General features: G+C 39.3%; 1 protein-coding gene across 7 annotated transcripts in view; it reads right to left on the bottom strand.

Moving 5' to 3' along the window:
• LOC138418512 (uncharacterized) overlaps positions 1-14813 on the bottom strand; it is a 247343-nt gene that overhangs the window by 12880 nt on the left and 219650 nt on the right. For 2 of the 7 annotated variants that reach the window (XR_011248641.1, XR_011248646.1), the window contains 2 exons: positions 12919-12984; positions 10898-12345 (listed from right to left, as the gene is read on the bottom strand). The exons of 2 other annotated variants lie outside the window; for them this stretch is intronic. The gene's annotated coding sequence lies outside the window, so the exon portion shown is untranslated. Of the gene's footprint in view, positions 1-10897; positions 12346-12499; positions 12985-14813 lie in introns of those variants that run through there. 3 more of the 7 variants (XR_011248629.1, XR_011248655.1, XR_011248625.1) reach the window with 3 other exon arrangements.

Raw genomic sequence — 14813 nt, forward strand, 5'->3', positions numbered from 1 at the left:
ATGTTCATTATATTTGTTATAAGGGCAGGGAATATGGAGATTTAGCAGCAAACATAGGCCAACAAATGAAAATCCTTTCACCAATGCTCCCCTCAAGATCTATTTAGTCTTAAGATAGTGATAAAGTTACATTTTACATAGCAAGGACACAGTGATTTATAACAAAGTACAGTGATCTATTACAAAAGAGAAAATTCATTAACTCAAAAAGTCTAGTATTGCTAACCTTAAAAAACTACTATATTTCCTTTTCTATATTCCAAATACATTGATTAATATATTCCCAGGTGCCTAAGGATATGGAGGCCTGGCGGCAATCATTGACTCAACAATGAGAAAAGCCCTATGCTAATTAAGACTTTCAAAGTACTCCAAAACTCTCTGTGCTGCTTATGGTTAAGAGGCAGAAAACAATCATGGATTGCAGGAGTATGGATAATCCTGTCACACAAGTTAGACTGTCAGCAGAGAGGTTTGACCTGAGACAACCTTGTCCCACCCAGAGCAGGGAATTAGCAGCAATCATTGGCACAACAAATGAAAAACCCTTCACCAATATAATTCCTAACCAACCCACTATACTAATAATTTCCAACTCCTCAAAAGAATTTGCCTTTAGTAAGTCTAAAACATCTCGTGCCTCTCAGATTGGGAGGCTGTAAATAATCACATGTGGCTGGACGAACCTATACAGGTGGGCCAGATAACCTTCAGAGGAGTCCGTAAGCTGAAACACTCTTGTCACACCCAGGAATTTTTATTGCCTTGGAGCTGCACATTTACTCCTTCTCCGAGAAAAACGATTATGGGGGAGAGCATAAAACAGACTCTGGTTTTGGGGTAGATGCTCGGGAACAGGGGGTTTCCTGAGGCTTGATCACGCCTTTGCGTATGCCAAGCCTCCTTCCTCATGACCTTTGCCATGGGCAGAGTTCCTCACGCTGGCCCCCCGACAGACATGACTGGTGATAGAAGCAAGGTCCGATGCTATAAAGAGCAATATTGCATAGGAACCTGGAATGTCAGTTCCATGAATCAAGGCAAATTGGAAGTGGTCAAACAAGAGATGGCAAGAGCGAACGTCGACATTCTAGGAATCAGTGAACTAAAATGGACTGGAATGGGTGAATTTAACTCAGATGACCATTATATCTACTACTGTGGGCAGGAATCCCTTAGAAGAAATGGAGTAGCCATGATAGTCAACAAAAGAGTCTGAAATGCAGTACCTGGATGCAATCTCAAAAACGACAGAATGATGTCTGTTCATTTCCAAGGCAAACCATTCAATATCACAGTAATCCAAGTCTAAGCCCCAACCAGTAACACTGAAGAAGCTGAAGTAGAACAGTTTTATGAAGACCTACAAGACCTTTTAGAACTAACACCCAAAGAAGATGTCCTTTTCATTATATGGGACTAGAATGGAAAAGTAGGAAGTCAAGAAACACTGAACTGAACTGAAATGAACTCATTTTTGAGCAATATACAGGTAAAATTAATCAGACTTTTAGAATACACTGTCTCAACAAAGGCTGCTTAAATAATGTTTGCATTTGGATTTTCAAGCCTTGTGTGCATGCCTAGTCGCTCAGTAGTGTCTGACTCTTTGTGACCCTATGGACTGTAGCCTGGCAGACTCCTGTCCATGGGATTCTCCAGGCAAGAATGGTGGAGTGGGTTGCTATGCCTGCCTCCAGGGGATCTTCCCAATTCAGAGATCGAACCAGCGTCTCTTTCAGGCAAGTACTAGTGCCACCTAGAAAGCTTTTTTAAGCCTTAGTCATGCCCCAGAGGAACTCCTGATTGCTAACCTCAATAGTAAGTACATTTTCCTCTACTAATGATTTACACTTCAGTAAACAATTTTACCAGGGCTTCTCAAGTGGTGCTCGCCTGCCAAGGTAAGAGATGTAAGAGACTCAGGTTCAATCCCTAGGTCAGAAAGGTCCCCTGGAGGAGGGCACATCAACCCACACCAGTATTCTTCCCTGGAGAATCCCATGGACAGAGGAGCCTGGCTTCCTCAGAAGGCTCTAGGAGAGAAGTTTTCCTTGCCACCTTCTAGCTCTGGTGACTCCAAGCAGTCCTCGGCTTTTGGCAGTTTAACTCCAATATCTGCCTCCAGCCTTCTTCTCTGTCTCTGTCATCTCTCTGTCTGCTGTATGCACTTTATACTACATTAAAGGCCACACATTTAATCCAAAATAATCTCATCTCATTATCTTTAATTTATGTGCTTGTGCGGAGACTCTTTTTCTAAATAAGGTCATATCACAGGTTCTAGGACACAGGCATGTCTGTTTTGGAAATCACCATTCAACTCACTACAACAAATTTTTTCATTTTTAGGCCTTTGTAAGTCTTTTTATTTTATTTTTGACTGAAGTACAGTTGATTTGCAATATTATGTTACTTTTAGGAGTATAGTATAGTGATTCAGTATTTTACAGAGTATACTTCATTAAAAGTTGCCACAATATAATAGCTATAATTCTCTGTGCTACAAATATATCCTGTTGCTTATCTCTTTTACACATAACAGTTTGTATCTCTTAATCCCATACCCTTATTTTCCCCATCCCACTTCCCATCTCCCCTTTGGTAATCATAAGGTTGTTTTCTATGTCTGTGAGTCTGTTCCTGTTTTACATCTACATTCACTTGTATTATTTTTTAGATTCCACACATAACTGATATCATAAAGTACCTTTCTCGGTCTGACTTATTTAATTAAGAGTAATATTCTCTGTGTCCATCCATATTGATGCAAAAAAGCAGAATGTCATTCTTTTATGGCTAAGTAATATCCCATTGTACATATAATACATACCACATCTTCTTTATCCATTCATCTCATGATGGACATTTGACTCTTTTAAATATTATTTCTGCAGCTTGGAGAATTTTCCTCTGGATATTTTGCTTTCTCATCCAGGTCTCAGGCTTCCCACTTGGCACAGTGGTAAAGAATCTGCTTGCCAATGCAGGAGGTACAAGAGACATGGGTTCAATCCCAGGATCGGGAAGATACCCTGGATGAGGAAACAGCAATCTGCTCCGGTATTCTTGCCATGGAGAATTCCATGGACAGAGGAGCCTGGTGGGTTATAGTCCATGGGGTTACAAAGAGTTGGACATGACTGAGCAACTGAATCCAGCAGGTTTCAGTCAGCTCAGATGTTATACACTATCTTTACTCAGTTCTTCCTTGCCCACCCTACCCAAAACTGCTTCTCTTCATTGTCTTTTCCCCATTACGATGTTTGTTCTTTTTTTAATATAAATTTATTTATTTTAATTGGAGGTTAATTACTTTACAGTATTGTATTGGTTTTGCCATACATCAACATGAATCTGCCACAGGTATACACATGTTCCCCATCCTGAAGCCCCCTCCTTCCTCCCTCCCTGTACCATCCCTCTGGGTCGTCTCAGTGCACTAGCCCCAAGCATCCAGTATCATGCATTGATTCGTTGCATAACATATTTTATTTGGACTGGCGATTCATTTCATATATGATATTATACATATTTCAATGCCATTCTCCCAAATCATCCCACCCTCTCCCTCTCCCACAGAGTCCAAAAGACTGTTCTCTATACATCTGTGTCTCTTTTGATGTCTCACATACAGGGTTATTGTTACCATTTTTCTAAATTCCATATATATGCGTTAGTATACTGTATTGGTGTTTTTCTTTCTGGCTTACTTCACTCTGTATAATCTGCTCCAGTTTCATTCACCTCATTAGAACTGATTCAAATGTATTCTTTTTAATGGCTGAGGAATATTCCATTGTATATGTGTACCACAGCTTTCTTACCCATTCATCTGCTGATGGACATCTAGGTTGCTTCCATGTCCTGGCTATTATAAACAGTGCTGTGGTGAACATTGGGGTACACATGTCTCTTTCAGTTCTGGTTTCCTTGGTGTGTATGCTCAGCACTGGGATTGCTGGGTCATAAGTCAGTTCTATTTCCAGTTTTTTAAGGAACCTCCACACTGTTCTCCATAGTGGCGGTACTAGTTTGCATTCCCACTAACAGTGTAAGAGGATTCCCTTTTCTCCATACCCTCTCCAGCATTTATTGCTTGTAGACTTTTGGATCGCAGCCATTCTGACTGGTGTGAAATGGTACCTCATTGTGGTTTTGATTTGCATTTCTCTGATAATGAGTGATGTTGAGCATCTTTTCATGTATTTGTTAGCCATCTGTATGTCTTCTTTGGAGAAATGTCTGTATAGTTATTTGGCCCATTTTTTGATTGAGTCGTTTATTTTTCCAGAATTGAGCTGCAGGAGTTGCTTGTATATTTTTGAGATTAGTTGTTTGTCAGTTGCTTCATTTGCTATTATTTTCTCCCATTCTGAAGGCTGTCTTTTCACCTTGCTTATAGTTTCCTTCATTGTGCAGAAGCTTTTAATTTTAATTAGATCCCATTTGTTTATTTTTGCTTTTATTTCCAATAATCTGGGAGGTGGGTCATAGAGGATCCTACAGTGATTTATGTCTAGAGTGTTTTGCCTATGTTCTCCTCTAGGAGTTTTATAATTTCTGGTCTTACATTTAGATCTTTAATCCATTTTGAGTTTATTTTTGTGTATGGTGTTACAAAGTGTTCTAGTTTCATTCTTTTACGAGTGGTTGACCAGTTTTCCCAGCACCTCTTGTTAAAGAGATTGTCTTTTCTCCATTGTATATTCTTGCCTCCTTTGTCGAAGATAAGGTGTCTGTAGGTGTGTGGGTTTATCTCTGGGCTTTCTATTTTGTTCCATTGATCTATATTTCTGTCTTTGTGCCAGTACCATACTGACTTGATGACTGTGGCTTTGTAGTAGAGCCTGAAGTCAGGCAGGTTGATTCCTCCAGTTCTATTCTTCTTTCTCAAGATCGCTTTGGCTATTCGAGGTTTTTTTTTTTTTTGTATTTCCATACAAATTGTGAAATTATTTGTTCTAGCTCTGTGAAAAATACCTTTGGTAGCTTGATAGGGATTCCATTGAATATATAGATTGCTTTGGGTAGTATACTCTTTTTAACTATATTGATTCTCCCAATCCATGACATTGGTATATTTCTTCATCTATTAGTATCCTCTTTGATTTCTTTCGCCAGTGCTTTACAGTTTTCTATACACAGGTCTTTAGTTTCTTTAGGTAGATATATTCCTAAGTATTTTATTCTTTTCATTGCAATGGTGAATGGAATTGTTTCCTTAATTTCTCTTTCTATTTTCTCATTGTTAGTGCATAGGAATGCAAGGGATTTCTGTGTGTTGATTTTATATCCTGCAACTTTACTATATTCATTGATTAGTTCTAGTAACTTTCTGATGGAGTCTTTAGGGTTTTCTATGTAGAGGATCATGTCATCTGCAAACAGTGAGAGTTTTACTTCTTCTTTTCCAATTTGGATTCCTTTTATTTCTTTTTCTGCTCTGATTGCTGTGGCCAAAACTTCCAGAACTATGTTGAATAGTAGTGGTGAGAGTGGGCACCCTTGTCTTGTTCCTGACTTTAGCAGAAATGCTTTCAATTTTTCACCATTGAGGATAATGTTTGCTGTGGTTTTGTCATATATAGCTTTTATTATGTTGAGGCATGTTCCTTCATTCCTGCTTTCTGGAGAGTTTTTATCATAAATGGATGTTGAATTTTGTCAAAGGCATTCTCTGCATCTACTGAGATAATAATATGGCTTTTATTTTTCAATATTTGTGGATATTGAAGAATCCTTGCATCCCTGGGATAAAGCCCACTTGGTCCTGGTTGTATGATCTTTTTAATGTGTTGTTGGAGTCTGATTGCCAGAATTTTGTTAAGGATTTTTGCATCTATGTTCATCAGTGATATTGGCCTGTAGTTTTCTTTTCTTGTGGCATATTTGTCAGGTTTTGGTATTAGGGTGATGGTGGCCTCATAGGATGAGTTTCCTTCCTCTGCAATTTTCTGGAAGAGTTTGAGTAGGGTAGGTGTTAGCTCTTCTCAAATTTTTTGGTAGAATTCAGCTGTGAAGCCATCTGGACCTGGGCTTTTTTTTTTTTTTGCTGGAAGATTTCTGATTACTGTTTCAATTTCTGTGCTGTGATGGGTCTGTTAAGATTTTCTATTTCTTGCTGGCTCAGTTTTGAAAAGTTGTACTTTTCTAAGAATTTGTCCATTTTTTCCACATTGTCCATTTTATTGGTATATGATTGCTGATAGTAGTCTCTTATGATCCTTTGTATTTCTGTGTTGTCTGTTGTGATCTCTCCATTTTCATTTCTAATTTTATTGATTTGATTTTTCTCCCTTTGTTTCTTGATGAGTCTGGCGAATGGTTTGTCAATTTTATTTATCCTTTCAAAGAACCAGCTTTTGGTTTTGTTAATTTTTGCTATGGTCTCTTTTGTTTCTTTTGCATTTATTTCTGCCCTAATTTTTAAGATTTCTTCCCTTCTACTAACCCTGGAATTCTTCATTTCATCCTTTTCTAGTTGCTTTAGGCATAGAGTTAGGTTATTTAATTTGACTTTTTTCTTGTTTCTTGATGTATGCCTGTATTGCTATGAACTTTCCCCTTAGCACTGCTTTTACAGTGTCCCACAAGTTTTGGGTTGTTGTATTTTCATTTTCATTCATTTCTATGCATATTTTGATTTCTTTTTTTATGTTTTCTGTGATTTGTTCGTTATTCAGAAGCGTGTTGTTCAGCCTCCATATGCTGGAATTTTTAATAGTTTTTCTCCTGTAACTGAGATCTAATCTTACTGCATTGTGGTCAGAACAGTGCTTGGAATGATTTCAAGTTTTTTGAATTTACCAAAGCTAGATTTATGGCCCAGGATGTGATCTATCGTGGAGAAAGTTCCGTGTGTGCTTGAGAAAAAGGTGAAATTCATTGTTTTGGGGTGAAATGACCTATAGATATCACCTAGGTCTAACTGGTCTATTGTATCATTTAAAGTTTGTGTTTCCTTGTTAATTTTCTGTTTAGCTGATCTATCCATAGGTGTGAGTGGAGTATTAAAGTCTCCCACTATTATTGTGTTATTGTTCATTTCCCCTTTCATACTTGTTAGCATTTGCCTTATGTATTGTGGTGCTCCTATATTGGATGCATATATATTTAAAATTGTTATATCTTCTTCTTGGATTGATCCTTTGATCATTATGTAATGTCCTTCTTTGCCTCTTTTCACAGCCTTTGTTTTAAAGTCTATTTTATCAGATATGAGTATTGCTACTCTTGCTTTCTTTTGGTTTCTATTTGCGTGGAATATCTTTTTCCAGCCCTTCACTTTCAGTCTGTATGTGTCCCTTGTTTTGAGGTGGGTCTCTTGTAGACAACATATATAGGGTTTTGTTTTTGTATCCATTCAGCCAGTCTTTGTCTTTTGGTTGGGGCATTCAACACATTTACATTTAGGGTAATTATTGATAAGTATGATCCTGTTGCCATTTATTTTATTGTTTTGGGTTTGGGTTTATACACCCTTTTTGTGTTTCCTGTCTAGAGAGCATCCTTTAGCATTTTTTGGAGAGCTGGTTTGGTGGTGCTGAATTCTCTCATCTTTTGTTTGTCTGGAAAGCTTTTGATTTCTCCTTCATATTTGAATGAGATCCTTGCTGGGTACAGTAATCTGGGCTGTAGGTTATTTTCTTTCATCACTTTAAGTATGTCTTGCCATTCCCTCCTGGCTTAAAGAGTTTCTATTGAAAGATCAGCTGTTATCCTTACGGGAATCCCCTTGTGTGTTATTTGTTGTTTTTCCCTTGCTGCTTTTAAGATTTGTTCTTTGTGTTTGATCTTTGTTAATTTGATTAATATGTTTCTTGGGGTGTTTCACCTTGGGTTTATCCTGTTTGGGACTCTCTGGGTTTCTTGTACTTGGGTGATTATTTCCTTCCCCATTTTAGGGAAGTTTTCAACTATTATCTGCTTAAGTATTTTCACATTGTCTTTCTTTTTGTCTTCTTCTGGGACTCCTGATTCGAATTTTGGGGCATTTAACAGTGTCCTGGAGGTCTCTGAGATTGTCCTCATTTCTTTTAATTTGTTTTTCTTTTTTCCTGTTTAACTTATTTCTACCATTCTATCTTCTACTTCACTAATCCTATCTTCTGCCTCCATTATTCTACTATTTGTTGACTCCAGAGTGTTTTTGATCTCATTTATTGCATTATTCATTGTATATTGACTCTTTTTTATTTCTCTAGGTCCTTGTTAAACCTTCCTTGCATCTTCTCAATCCTTCTCTCCAGGCTATTTGTCTGTGATTCCATTTTTATTTCAAGATTTTTGATCATTTTCATTATCGTTATTCAGAATTATTTATTAGGTAGATTCCCTATCTCTTCCTCTTTTGTTTGGTTTGGTGGGCATTTATCCTGTTCCTTTACCTGCTGGGTATTCCTCTGTCTCTTCATCTTGTTTATATTGCTGAGTTTGGGGTGGCCTTTCTGTATTCTGGCAGTTGGTGGAGTTCTCTTTATTGTGGAGTTTCCTCACTGTGAGTGGGGTTGTACAGGTGGCTTGTCAAGGTTTCTTGGTTAGGGAAGCTTTTGTCGGTGTTCTGGTGGGTAGAGCTGGATTTCTTCCCTCTGGAGTGCAGTGAAGTGTCCAATAATGAGTTATGAGATGTCAATGGTTTTGGAGTAACTTTGGGCAGCCTGTATATTGGAGATCAGGGGTGTGTTCCTGTGTTGCTGGAGAATTTGCATGGTATGTCTTGCTCTGGAACTTGTTGGCCCCCGGGTGGTGCTTGGTTTCAGTGTAGGTATGGAGGCATTTGATGAGCTCCTGTCAATTAATGTTCCCTGGAGTCAGGAGTTCTCTGGTGTTCTCAGGGTTTGGACTTAAGCCTCCTGCTTCTGGTTTTCAGTCTTATTTTTACAGTAGTCTCAAGACTTCTCCTTCTATACAGCACCACTGATAAAACATCCAGGTTAAAGATGAAAAGTTTCTCCACAGTGAGGGACACCCAGAGAGGTTCACAGAGTTACATGGAGAAGAGAAGAGGGAGGAGGGAGTTAGAGGTGACCTGAATGAGATGAAGTGGAATCAATAGAGGAGAGAGCAAGCTATCCAGTAATCACTTCCTTATGTGTGCTCCACAGTCTGGACTGCTGAGATGTTCATGGAGTTATACAGAGAAGAGAAGAGGGAGGAAGGAGACAGAGGTGGCCAGGAGGATAAAAGGGGGGAATGAAAAGGAAGGAGACAGACCCAGCCAGTAATCAGTTCCCTAAGTGTTCTCCACCATCTAGGACACACAGAAATTCACAGCGTTGGGTAGAAAAGAGAGGGGATAGGGAGTAGACACAGGCGACCCAGTGGAGAAAAAGGGGAGTCCAAAGGGGGAGAGACCAGTCAAGCCAGTAATCTCGCTCCCAAGTAAAAATGGGTACTGAAGATTGGATTCTTAAAGGTATAAAATTGACAACAAATACCAAAAAGCAAAGAGTAAAAATCTACAGTAGAGTTTGGAATTTCAAAAATACAATATTAAAGAAAAGAGGAAAAAAGAGAAAAAAAAGTCACAAAAATTATAAAAATATATATACATATATGAAGTTTCTTTTAAAAAATAGGGTCTTTTTTGCAAATCAATAGTAGGTTATAAAAGTGAAAATTAAAGGAGTAATAGAGGGCTTAAATTTTTTTTAATTAAAAAAAAGCATGATCGTAAAAATAGTAAAAATATTTCTAGGACTTTCTTTGGTGGTGTTGTGGGTATTGTGGGGTCAGTTCATTTTCGGATAGTTCCTTGGTCCGGCTTATATTTCTCAAGATCTGTAGGCTCCTTCCTATGTAGTTGGTACTAATGACAGGGTTTTAGTCTATTGCACCTGTCACTTCCAAGCGCTTCCCTCTGTTTTAGCTTCTTCTGTTTGCTGGTCTCTTCAGTGTCTGATTTCCGCCCAGACACAAAGTGGGGGGTGGTGGACACTTTTTTAAGCTCAGTTGTTCAGTTGCGATGTGGGAAGGGAGGGATGCTGCAAACAAATAACACTGGCATGTGCTCACAGTGCCTCAGCCACACTGGGCCTGCCCCTGCTCACGGCGCATGTACCCTCCCTGCCCACACTGCTCAGGCTCTAGGTTGCTCCACTGGGAACCGTCCGAGGCTGGCCCTTGGCTACATGCACTTCCCAGGTCTAAGCCACTCAGGTTTAGGCACTCAGGTAGTCCTCAGAGGTGCACAGTCGGTTGGGCCTGCGTTTTGTGCCCTTCCCAGGTCCAAGCAGCTCAGGCGATGAGGTGTTTGGCGAGTGTGGTCCCTGCAACTTATCGCCTCCCCTGTCCCTGCCGCTCGGTTTTCTGGTTGAACAACCGGTGCACCTTCTCAGGTGGATGTTGACTGTCCAGAACCCCAAGAAGTCTTAGTTAGCAAAGAAGCCTGCTTACAGTTTTGTAGATAATGTCTCTCTGGGGCTGCGATTACCCCCTTCTGGTTCTGGCTGCCTGTCACCAGAGGGGCATGTTTTGCAGCTGGCTATCTCTGTTCAGTTCTTTGTTCTGTGCACAGGCCTGGCGGTGTCTTAGGTTAGGGCTGGCTTTTTGCATGGTAGTTATCCGACAGTCTGGTTTGCTAGCCCAAGTTAGTTCAGTCAGTTTGCACTCAGGGCATTCAGGCCAGATCCTTACTCTAAGCAATGCAGCCCGCACCTCCCTGCCCAGCCCCTGCTTGCTAGTAGCAGGTGCAGGCATCTGCACTGCTTCTCCACTGGGGGAGTTACTGTTGAGCTCGTAATCTGTGGGTTTTAATTATTTATTTTTCCTCCCTGTTATGTTGCCCTCTGTGCTTCCAAGGCTCACCACAGACTTGGCAGTGAGAGTTTTCCTCGTGTTTGGAAACTTCTCTCTTTTTAAGACTCCCTTCCTGGGACAGAGCTCCATCCCCACCTTTTTTGTCTCTTTTTGTGTCTTTTTTATTTTTTCCTACCTCCTTTCGAAGACAATGAGCTGCTTTTCTGGGTGCCTGATGTTCTCTGCCGGCATTCAGAAGTTGTTTTGTGTAATTTACTCAGCATTTAAATGTTCTTTAGATGAATTTGTGGGGGAGAAAGTGGTCTCCCTGTCCTATTCCTCTGTCATCTTAGGACCACCCCATGTTTATCTTATCACAACATTCATCTAAATCTGGAGGTTTTGTCCTTTTTATTTACTTCTTTTCACTCTCTCACTCAAACAAAATCTCCATGCTGCTGCTGCTGCTGCTAAGTCGCTTCAGTCGTGTTCTACTCCATGTGACTCCATAGATGGCAGCCCACCAGGCTCCCCCATCCCTGGGATTCTCCAGGCAAGAACACTGGAGTGGGTTGCCATTTCCTTCTCCAATGCATGAAAGTGAAAAGTCAAAGTAAAGTCGCTCAGTTGTGTCCGACTCTTAGCAACCCCAAAGACTGCAGCCCACCAGGCTCCTCCATTCATGGGATTTTCCAGGCAAGAGTACTGGAGTGGGGTGCCATTGGCTTCTCCATAAGCATACAAAATCTGTCTGTTTTACTTATTGCCAAGTCCCTGGTATCTAGCTCAGTGCCCAGCATGTAATAGCTGCTCAGTAAATATTAATCATGGAGAAGGCAATGGTCAATACTGAAATCAGATTTATTACCTTCTTTGCACCCAAAGACGGGGAAGCTCTATACAGTCACCAAAACAAACTGGGAGCTGACTGTGGCTCAGATCGTGAACTCCTTATTGCCAAATTCAGACTTAAATTGAAGAAAGTAGGGAAAACCACTAGACCATTCAGGTATGAACTAAATCAAATCCATTACGATTTTACAGTGAAAGTGACAAATAGATTCAAGGGCTTAGATCTGACAGAGTGCCTGAAGAACTATGGACAGAGGTTCGTATTGGAGGCAGTAATCAAGACCATCCCCAAGAAAAAGAAATGCAAAAAGGCAAATTGTTGTCTGAGGAGGCCTTACAAACAGCTGAGAAAAGAAGAGAAGCTAAGGGCAATGGAGAAAAGGGAAGATATACCCATTTGAATGCAGAGATCCAAAGAATAGCAAGGAGAGATGAGAAAGACTTCCTCAGTGCTCAATGCAAAGACATCAAGGAATACAATAGAATGAGAAAGACTAAAGATTAATTACTTCAAGAAAATTAGAGATACCAATGGAATATTTCATGCAAACATGGGCACAATAAAGGACAGAAATGGTATGGACTTAACAGAAGCAGAAGCTATTAAGAAAAGGTGGTGAAAATACACAAAAGAACTATATAAAAAAGATTTTCATGACCCAGATAACCATGATGGTGTGATCACTCACCCAGAGCCAGACATCCTGGAATGTGAAGTCAAACGGGCCTTAGGAAGCATCACTATGAATAAAGCTAGTGGAGGTGATATTGCACAATGTTAGTTTTTAATGAAAGTATAAGAGCATTTAACTTGTATGCTAAATCGTCAACATCATACAAATTGATTTGGGAGCTCATACACTCATGTGTATTCATTCATACCAGAAAAGTGGAAAGAGCACAAAAGTAACTCAACTATTTTTATTTCACTTCTTAATACATGCAGATCTCACCTACAATTTCTACATCTGGCTACTGATGAGTGAAAAAAAGATTGAAAGGAAAGGAAATTGCAGGCTGCTCTTTCTTTAAACTTTTATGTCATCATTTTCATCATAAATTGTTGGCTATAAACAGAAGTAGCATGAGTAAGAAGGAACATAATAGGGTTCTGTGGTCATTTGTGTTTCTCTTCTTTCTGCTTTTTAAGCAAGTTCTGGCTAGAACAAAATCATGGTCTCTTGGCATCCTATTTCCTCAGTGCAGCTAACAAGCTTTGAGTCTCTTTGAAGTCCTATACACTAAAGTCCACTGGAATTCTATGCTTATGGAGCATCCTGGATACAACATGAGGATGGAGTGTCAAGAAATAGTGGACACATATACCGTATGTATCTCCTCTGCTCACAGACATGTTCCGTTGTCCCGTCAGACTTCACTTACAAAGCATAACTGCAAAGATAATATCATTGAGAATTTCAAGACTGCAGTAACAGAGCATTACACCAAGGATGGGTCCCTTTTAAGTGTGGGCTCTTTGTGACTGTACAGATCAAGCGACCCTGAACTCAGTCCTGCAATGAATAGTCTGGTTCTTCTAGGCCAACCTGCTCCTACAGTGGACCTGGATTCATCTGGCAATCATCTCAGTGACCTAAATCATTAAGAGAATTTAAACAGCTTCTCTTGCTCCAAATCTATGAGGCAATCTTACAATTGTAATTTGCCATCTCATATAGACATTTCTCCAAGTCACAAGGAGCAATTTAAATTACCCACTATAGTTTAACATTGTCATTTTGCTGTATGCATAAGACTATTGTGAATTTAGTTAAGAAAGAAAATGGCCAGAACCTGGTCATCTGCATTTCCACATCCAAGTCATCACCCTAGATCCATATCTCCATTATTTCACCTTGTACTCCAGAGAATTTTTCTCTTAAAATATTTCACATGGAAGTTTACTAATATCAGATAATATTAGTAATGTGATATGAAGCTCATTTTAAACCAAATGCTTAACTTCTTGGTAGACTATTGGATATATGGAATAAAGGAAAGATCAGCCATATATGATTTAGATTGTTCCCAGATCTTCTTCATACTGGCTGGGTAACAATGGCAAGTTTTATAACTCCTCCCATTCTTCAAATTTCTCATCGGCAAAATGAGAATTTTAGAGTAAAAAATCCCTCACATTCCATTCTTATTTAGAATTCTATGATTCCTCAGTACCAAACAAACACACACAAAAATACACAAAGAAACCAACACACACACACACAAAAAAAAAACATGTGCTATAGTTCTGAGGCATGTAATACCTCCTACAGATCCTGTGGTCCCAAACATGAGGCCATAACAGTCAAGTGGGGTAAGAGTGTTTTCACGGGAAGGTCGATAGAATAGAGCCATTCAACCAAGACCTGGTTAATAAATGTGTATTCATATGTATGCCATGCTCTGAAAATTCTTTTTGGGAAAAACAGTAAATATTACTTCCTGAATGAAAACTGAAATCTTTGAAATAGAAGATATTTCCAGATGCTTTTCAACAGGGATGTTTGTGGATATTTTAAAAACCTTAGATGGGATTTTAAGTGTATACTTGTCCCTCAAACCTCTATGTAGACCTCACTGTCTATTGGCTTCTGTGATAGTCTGTCTAACATTTTGGGCAAGAATGAAAAGCAATATTTTTCTACTTCTCTAAAATCTGAGTTCCTTTTTTAATGTTCAACTTCCCATACTACATTGTCCAAATCTAAACCACATAAGGTAGCTTTCTCTCACAAAGTTATTGCTAAACTGTAGTGAGTAGGTTTTACATTGCCTCCCTTTGACATGTAAAAACACACATGTAATATCATAAAATTTTGCCACTAAAGTAGACTTAACTGAGCCATTTCTCTGATACTCAGTAATGAATCATAAACCAAGTCATTTAACTTCTGTGAGGCTTAGCTTACTAATTTTTTAAAGAAAAAAGCCTGGACTAGATGACACAGTTATTTGAATTTATTCTATTGAGTTTATTCTAAAATTCTAAGAATTTTTGCCAACAAAGGTCCATATAGTCAAAGCTACGGTTTTTCCAGTGCAATGATGTAACAGTTGGACCATAAGGAAGGCTGAGTGCCAAAGAACTGATGTTTTCAAACTGTCGTGCTGAAGAAGACTCTTGAGAGTCCCTTGGATAGCAAAGAGATCAAACTGGTCAATCCTAAAGGAAATCAACCCTGAATATTCATTGGAAGACTGATGCTGAAGCTGAAGCTCCA

The sequence above is a fragment of the Ovis canadensis genome, chromosome 1 (assembly GCF_042477335.2).
Source record: "Ovis canadensis isolate MfBH-ARS-UI-01 breed Bighorn chromosome 1, ARS-UI_OviCan_v2, whole genome shotgun sequence".
In the NCBI taxonomy this organism is placed as follows: domain Eukaryota; kingdom Metazoa; phylum Chordata; class Mammalia; order Artiodactyla; family Bovidae; genus Ovis; species Ovis canadensis.